The sequence below is a fragment of the Bufo gargarizans genome, chromosome 11 (assembly GCF_014858855.1).
Source record: "Bufo gargarizans isolate SCDJY-AF-19 chromosome 11, ASM1485885v1, whole genome shotgun sequence".
Lineage (NCBI taxonomy): Eukaryota > Metazoa > Chordata > Amphibia > Anura > Bufonidae > Bufo > Bufo gargarizans.
In genome coordinates, this window is record NC_058090.1 from 11,760,381 (window position 1) to 11,769,460 (window position 9,080).

Below are 9,080 nucleotides of genomic sequence, written 5' to 3' on the forward strand. Positions count from 1 at the left end.
AGTCATCAATTCAGGGGCATAGTGTGGCTAGTCATCAATTCAGGGGCATAGTGTGGCTAGTCATCAATTCAGGGGCATAGTGTGGCTAATCATCAATTCAGGGGCATAGTGTGGCTAGTCATCAATTCAGGGGCATAGTGTGGCTAGTCATCAATTCGGGCGAATAGTGTTGCAAGTCATCAATTTAGGGACATGGTGTTGTTAGTTATCTATTCAAGGGGCACAAGTGTAGTTAATTCATTTGTTCAGGGGCACGCGTGGAGCACTATTATATTTAGGGGCCACAGTGAGTGGTGGTATTTAATATGGGGGTATAGTGTTAAGATGAACTGCAAAATCAATGAGACAAAAAAATCTGGGCAGCGAACTGAAGAGACACGCGGTGGCTGGGAAAGGTTGTCATGATGGACCAGATGGAAAAAAAAGGGAAGAAATGTCAATCAGCTGCTTATAAGGCCACCAGGATACTGTCATGCATTAAACGAGGCATGGACTCACGGGGCAGGGATGTGATATTACTACTTTACAAAGGATTAGTGCGGCCTCATCTGGAATACGCAGTTCAGTTCTGGGCACCAGTCCATAGAAAGGACGCTCTGCAGCTGGAAAAAGTACAGAGGAGAGCAACTAAACTGATTAGGGGCTGGAGGGTCTTAGTTATGAAGAAAGACTAAAATAATTGAATTTATTTAGTCTTGAGGAGAGATGTCTAAGAGGGGACATGATTAACCTATACAAGTATATAAATGGGCCATACAAAAAATATGGTGAAAAACTGTTCCATGTAAAATGCGCTAAAAAAGACAAGGGGGCGCTGCCTCCGACTGGAGAGGAAAAACTTCAGTCTCCGGAAGCGTCAAAGCTTCTTTACTGTAAGAACTGTGAATCTGTGGAATAGACTTCTTCAGGACGTGGTCACAGCAGGAACAGTGGACAGTTTTAAAGAGGGTTTAGATGAATACTTAAAAGTAAACAACATTAATGGTTATAAAAAGGTGTAGAAACCTGAGTCTCACTTCCTTCTGGGATTCGTGTCCCCACCGATCCCTTGGTTGAACTTGATTGACTTATATCTTTTTTCAACCGTATTAACTATGAGTGCAAAATATATGGAATCTTATACTGTATGCATAGACGGTATATCCATAGTATGGCTAAACAACTTATACAATAGAATATATTTAGATTCCACAATAATATACAGTTTTTTTAAAAATATTATTATTAATATTATTAATTATTTTATTTGGTTGTACTGTATGTTTAAAAGAAAATCACACAACTAAATTGCTATAGTCAAAGCTATGTATTCTCGGCGGTAACCGTATCTCTAATAACAATTCACGCAAATGGATAACCGTAATTAAAACTTAACATTTAAAAAAAGCTAGGTTAAAAGGTGTGGGCCCATAAATCCCCCCAAAAAAAATATTTATTTTTTTTCCTTTTTTTCAAAAAGCATGTAGCCTAAAGCCTAGGAGATGCGACAACTGGCTACCAAATGGTAAATGTAATATAAAGGGTAGAGAAGAATAGATATTTAAGAGACAGAGATACTGGGTCGCTAGCCCTGTGTGTCCCTGTATCTACCCAATAGACCCTCTAGATGACCCTTTAAATCACTCTTCCAAAGTGACAGTGACTGCCCACTTTCGACAAGTAATATGGAAACAGAGACAAGAAGAAGGGACTCCTAAATAAAATCAACACAATTGTTCCAACGCGTTTCATTGGCTTGCGCCAAATCCTCAGAGGACCAATTCCAAAAATGATGTTATTATACCAAAGAACCCAGTCGGAGTCCCTGGCACATTCACAAGGCAATATACAATGTGTACTTAGCTATCCAATAGTTCCTCAATATGGCTCAGCAGTGGATCTTCTGCGTGTGGCAGCAGGTAGAGTGTAAAGTCCTGCTTATGACCGCAGCATGATGTGATGTCATGTGTATTGATTTATGGACCCACATCTTTTAACATAGCTTTAATTAAATGTTAAGTTTTAATTGCGGTTATCTATTTGCGTGAATTGTAATGTATGTTTAATATATATAATAAAGTAATGGGACCTCCTCCCAAAATTAAAACACACCAGCAGCTGTGAAAATAATGATGATGTTGAATATTATTAGTATTATCATTATTATTACTAATTATATTACTATTATTATTGTTAGTAGTAGTAAAAAGGCTTATTTCTCTTTTCCTTTGACATGTCATTAAATATTTACAAACAATTTTTAATTAATTGAATTCAAAGTATCTTTATTTTATATAATATTAAAAATAAAATAATTTTAAATAATTGTATTTTTAGAATTTCTTTTAGTTCCTCTAAGGCCTCTTTCACACTTGCGTTGTCCGGATCCGGCGTGTACTCCACTTGCCGGAATTACACGCCGGATCCGGAAAAACGCAAGTGAACTGAAAGCATTTGAAGATGGATCCGTCTTCAAAATGCTTTCAGTGTTACTATGGCACCCAGGATGCTATTAAAGTCCTGGTTGCCATAGTAGGAGCGGGGAGCGGGGGAGCGGTATACTTACAGTCCGTGCGGCTCCCGGGGCGCTCCAGAATGACGTCAGAGCGCCCCATGCGATCACGTCATCCATGCGCCTTGGGCGCCCTGACGTCAGCGCCCCGGGAGCTGCACGGACGGTAAGTATACCGCTCCCCCGCTCCCCACTACACTTTACCATGGCTGCCAGGACTTTAGCGTCCCGGCAGCCATGGTAACCACTCTAAAAAAGCTAAACGTCAGATCCGGCAATGCGCCGAAACGACATTTAGCTTAAGGCCGGATCCGGATCAATGCCTTTCAATGGGCATTAATTCCGGATCCGGCCTTGCAGCAAGTCTTCAGTTTTTTGGGCCGGAGCAAAAAGCCCAGCATGCTGCGGTATTTTCTCCGGCCAAAAAACGTTCCGTTCCGGAACTGAAGACATCCTGATGCACCCTGAACGGATTTCACTCCATTCAGAATGCATTAGGATAAAACTGATCAGGATTCTTCCGGCATAGAGCCCGACGACGGAACTCTATGCCGGAAGACAAGAACGCAGGTGGGAAAGAGCCCTAAGATGCCATGTTCCGCCATGTTCTTGGTTATTTAACCACATGGGAAACTTATAATGAAAAAGGTCATTTTATTTTGGTTCTAAATGAAATTCTACATTTAGTTGGCGGATGAAACATGAAATCAGCAATAAAAATTGCCTTATACAATATCATGTGGAAGGGCTAGGCTGCTATGTAAGCAGAATCCCACCGTCTCCTGCTAAGCTATAGAAGTTGATTCTCCCAGAGACTTTCTTCTATATCATAAATGTGACACATTTTGAAGAATTATATTCTGCGACACCTGATATGATTGGAGCTGCTGCAATGTAAATGAGGCCTAGTTGGAAAAGCTGTTATCTCATTCTCCATCTGTGCGGTATAAAATGTCAAAATTCTCCAGGCTTAATAATGTGTTGTCATGTTATTACAGTCTATCTACACAGGGGTGGTATTACTATTCATGACCTCTGCTCAGGTTACATTTAGCAATATTTTTCCTTCTACTTAAAAAGTTAGTAAGTTAATGCTACTATATATTTTAAGTACACTATAAGTAATGTATGTACACAGTGACTGCACCAGCAGAATAGTGAGTGCAGCTCTGGAGTATAATACAGGATGTAACTCAGGATCAGTACAGGATAAGTAATGTAATGTATGTACACAGTGACTGCACCAGCAGAATAGTGAGTGCAGCTCTGGAGTATAATACAGGATGTAACTCAGGATCAGTACAGGATAAGTAATGTATGTACACAGTGACTGCACCAGCAGAATAGTGAGTGCAGCTCTGGAGTATAATAAAGCATGTAACTCAGGATCAGTACTGGATAAGTAATGTATGTACACAGTGACTGCACCAGCAGAATAGTGAGTGCAGCTCTGGAGTATAATACAGGATGTAACTCAGGATCAGTACAGGATAAGTAATGTAATGTATGTACAGTCGTGGCCAAAAGTTTAGAGAATGACACAAATATTAGTTTTCACAAAGTTTGCTGCTAAACTGCTTTTAGATCTTTGTTTCAGTTGTTTCTGTGATGTAGTGAAATATAATTACACGCACTTCATACGTTTCAAAGGCTTTTATTAACAATTACATGACATTTATGCAAAGAGTCAGTATTTGCAGTGTTGGCCCTTCTTTTTCAGGACCTCTGCAATTCGACTGCGCATGCTCTCAATCATCTTCTGGGCCAATTCCTGACTGATAGCAACCCATTCTTTCAGAATCACTTCTTGGAGTTTGTCAGAATTAGTGGGTTTTTGTTTGTTGGAAGAAGTTGCTGTTGGAGGGTGTTTTGGTGCCATTCTTTATTCATGGCTGTGTTTTTGGGCAAAATTGTGAGTGAGCCCACTCCCTTGGATGAGAAGCAACCCCACACATGAATAGTCTCAGGATGCTTTACTGTTGGCATGACACAGGACTGATGGTAGCGCTCACCTTTTCTTCTCCGGACAAGCCTTTTTCCTGATGCCCCAAACAATCCGAAAGAGGCTTCATCGGAGAATGTGACTTTGCCCCAGTCCTCAGCAGTCCATTCACCATATTTTCTGCAGAAGATCAATCTGTCCCTGATGGTTTTTTTGGAGAGAAGTGGCTTCTTTGCTGCCCTTCTTGACACCAGGCCATCTTCCAAAAGTCTTGGCCTCACTGTGCGTGCAGATGCGCTCACACCTGGCTGCTGCCATTCCTGAGCAAGCTCTGCACTGGTGGCACTCCGATCCCGCAGCTGAATCCTCTTTAGGAGACCATCCTGGCGCTTGCTGGACTTTCTTAGACGCCCTGAAGCCTTCTTAACAAGAATTGAACCTCTTTCCTTGAAGTTCTTGATGATACTTTAAATTGTTGATTGAGGTGCAATCTTAGCCACAATATCCTTGCCTGTGAAGCCATTTTTATGCAACGCAATGATGGCTGCACGCGTTTCTTTGCAGGTCACCATGGTTAACAATGGAAGAACAATGATTTCAAGCATCACCCTCCTTTAACAGGTCAAGTCTGCCATTTTAACCCAATCAGCCTGACATAATGATCTCCAGCCTTGTGCTCGTCAACATTCTCACCTGAGTTAATATAAGACGCTTACTGAAATGATCTCAGCAGGTCCTTTAATGACAGCAATGAAATGCAGTGGAAAGGTTTTTTTGGGATTAAGTTAATTTTCATGGCAAAGAAGGACTATGCAATTCATCTGATCACTCTTCATAACATTCTGGAGTATATGCAAATTGCTATTATAAAAACTTAAGCAGCAACTTTTCCAATTTTCAATATTTATGTAATTCTCAAAACTTTTGGCCACGACTGTACACAGTGATTGCACCAACAGAATAGTGAGTGCAGCTCTGGAGTATAATGCAGGATGTAACTCAGGATCAGTACAGGATAAGTAATGTATGTACACAGTGACTCCACCATCAGAATAGTGAATGCAGCTCTGGAGTATAATACGGGATGTAAGTAAGGATCAGTACAGGATAAGTAATGTAATGTATGTACACAGTGACTCCACCAGCAGAATAATGAGTGCAGCTCTGGAGTATAATACAGGATGTAACTCGGGATCAGTACAGGATAAGTAATCGCACCTGATTAAACACTATAAATGGTATAAATCAAAGTCCTTAGGTCTTTAACACCTTGGTCTTTTCAGTGCAACATCTTTCAAGTGCAACTCTTTAAGTGCACATACCGAATGATACCAGAATTGAACCAGAAGGAGACCAAAGGGTAATTACAGAATTACAGGAATAGTTAATGCAAACAATGTTTCAATCTTTCATCTTACTCCTCCCACTTTTCCCAAACCTCTGGCAATACCCCCACATCCATTTACCCAGCAAGGAACTATTCATCTCTTTCTCCATCTTACCTTCTCATCTCACCAATTGCACAAACCTGTTTGTCATTGTAAAACACTTCCTTCCCAAACACACACAGATACTTCATGCCCTCTTTTATTTTCACTCGTCTCTTCTGCTGCTCCCCCAGTCCACACACTAGCACACCCCCGTAGGAAACTTAAACATCTCAACTTTCGCTTGCTTTCTGACTCTCTTCTGCCACTCTCTACCATTTGTTTCCTCCAGGACCCAGATACTGCCACCACCTTATATAACACCACAATAAGTACAGCTCTGGACATTGTTGCCCCCCTCACACACAACAAAACCCTAAAAATCAACAGTCAACCCTGGCACACCAACCTGACCAAAAAACTCACTCATGGTTCCAGGGCTGCTGAGCGGCGATGGAAGAAATCCCATTCTAAGAATTACTTCACCACAAACAAGTAATCCCTACTCATATTAAAAATCTCACTAGCTGATGCAAAATAGGCGAATTCTCATCTCTCATATCTTCCCTGTCCCACAGCCCTAAACAACTTTTTAACACTTTTAACTCCCTTCTCCATCTCCCAATGCTCCCACCCTCTCCTCTCATCTCAGCTGAGAACATTGCCACATACTTCAAACAAAAGCTAGTCAACATCAGAGAAAGCTTCAGTGCACCGTCCCCACAGACCCTCTACACAACTGCTCAGTCCTATTCTCCCAAAACCCACTTCTCCACCATTACAGAAGAAAAAATCTCCACTCTACTCTCCAAATCACATCTCACCACTTGTGCACTTGACCCAATCCCATCCCACCTCATCCCTAACATCACCACAGTGTTTATACCAGCCCTAACTAATCTCTTCAACCTATCACTAACCTCAGGTGTCTTCCCCTCTGGTTTTAAAAATGCTACCATTACACCCATCCTCAAAAAGCCTTCACTTGTAACATCTTCTTTGTACAGTTATCGCCCCATATCACTTATTCCAAATGTCCTCTCATCTATCCTCCTGCTCCCTCTTTCACCAGCTATAATCTACAAAGCAATAGAAACATAACATGAACAATGAGACATTGTGGACATTACAAGGAATAGTGAACTGCCTCACAGCCTCAGATTTTTGCATAAAACACCATCTTTTTATGTATGAGTAATTCATCTAGACAAGAAGTTCAATCAGCGCTCGGGTCAGCAGGGATTTTTTCAGGCTGGGTAGCAAAATGTTCCAAAAGGAAGCACTAAGGTTGACTGGCTTTCAATTCTGTATAATTTTCAACCGTCGCCTTTCGTTTTTCATCAAGAAAGAAATGCAGCAAAAGATGTAATTATAGAAAATTTAGTAAGAAAAACACATTCGGATCTTACATTTGAACAAGAAACACTCACTGTAGGCGACGCTTACAGGTTGGGAGTGGGAAAGTGTTTTGCCTTGAATTGCAGCGGATGAGGAGTCGTCCTGGAGGGGATTGGATTTGCTCTCTGCTGAGCAGCTTAGAGCCTTCAAGGGGAGCAAAGAAAAACAAAATGCACCAAAAAGCATCTGATTACACATTGTAGCAAGGAGGGAAATTCTTACTGTTCACGTTGTAACAGCTTCTACCTTGTAGGCTTCGACGTTGTAGGTATTTGAAAAAAAATGGTGGTGTGTTTTTAAGTCTCCCTTTGATATTCCACCCCTGGAGGAATTCATTGTGAGGACTCCTGGCGTACCCTTTGAGGACTCCTGGCGTACCCTTTGAGGACTCCTGGCGTACCCTTCTGTACATAGACATACATTGGGATACTGCACCTATACATCTCCATTAAGAGGACCTGTCTCTAGACCTGACATACATCTTAGTAACCATTTGCATCCCCAATGTGATAACAATTCTGTAGGATCTATTCTTATAGCTATATGCTGTTCCATTCCTTTATTATTCCTGCTAGTCCAGCTTGGTGTACCGCCAATGAGGCAAGGTGAGGCAATTGAATCAGGCAGCACCTGGTAGGGGCAGTGGAAGGACCATGGGCAATGAGCGCTTTCGTTGTGTAAATGCTCAACTTTACATATTCAACTGCATCGCGGTATTCAGGACAGTGATACAGTTGAATGCCGCAACGGGCCACAGGAGCAATATCTCCCTGGACCACCGCTTCCTCTCATAGGTTTTAGTCCTAGTTCCTGTAGGCTATCAGAGGTCGGTGTCATCATTATCGCGCTGCCTGAGCCGGCATGTTTAGAGCTCAGGGCACAGACTAGAGGAGGTCCATGTCTTGCACTGTGTGAGGTAAGTATATTTATTTTTATTTGGCGGCTTGCTGTTGGACCACAATGGGGTGGGGGTCATTTTTTATCTGGAAAAAGCACTATGGGTACATTGCGACTGTAAAAAGGAGCATTTTTGTACTGGAACACATTATAAAGGGGCTACTTTGGGGACATTCGTTCTACTGGGGGGACTAAAAGGGGGTAGTTTTTTCTACTGACACACGTTATAAGGGAGCATTTTTTGTACCGACACATAAGTGGGCATTTTTTTGTACTTAGCGCACATTATAAGGGAGCATTTTAGTACTGGCACACAGGGGGTCTGGAGGCCAAAAAGACACTTCTTTTTTTACCTTTGGCCAATGGAACATGTTTAGTTTGTCAGGAGTAGAAAAGAGTGTATCAATTTAGATCTAGAAGACGTTTCATCTATCTATCCATCCATCTATCCATCCATTCAAGATTTTAATAAAATTTCCTTTTCAACCTCCATAGGCTGTCCATGAAGCTGTGATCAGTGTTAATGAGAAGGGGACAGAAGCATTTTCAGACAGAGCACCAAGTGGCTATTCCCGCTACTCAAAAGGCTCCCCACTCCCACTTGATTGACAAGGCTAGAGAGACTCTGCTGCTACCAGAGCAGTGACTGTGCATGCACTGCCTGCCACCCAAAAATTAAGAGGTGCATACTAGTGTTGGTCAAGCACCAAAGTGCTTGAGTGCTCGGGTGCTCGAGTAGAACACCTCGGGATGCTCGGATGCTCTACAGAGCACCCAAGCACAATGGAAGTCAATGGGAGAACTTGAGCATTAAACCAGGCACCCCTGCTCTGAAGAGGGGAGGGTGTCTGGTTCACATTAAAAGGTCATAAATTTATGGAAACACAACTGAAATGGTTTAGTATCAGCATGGGGAGGATGTGTG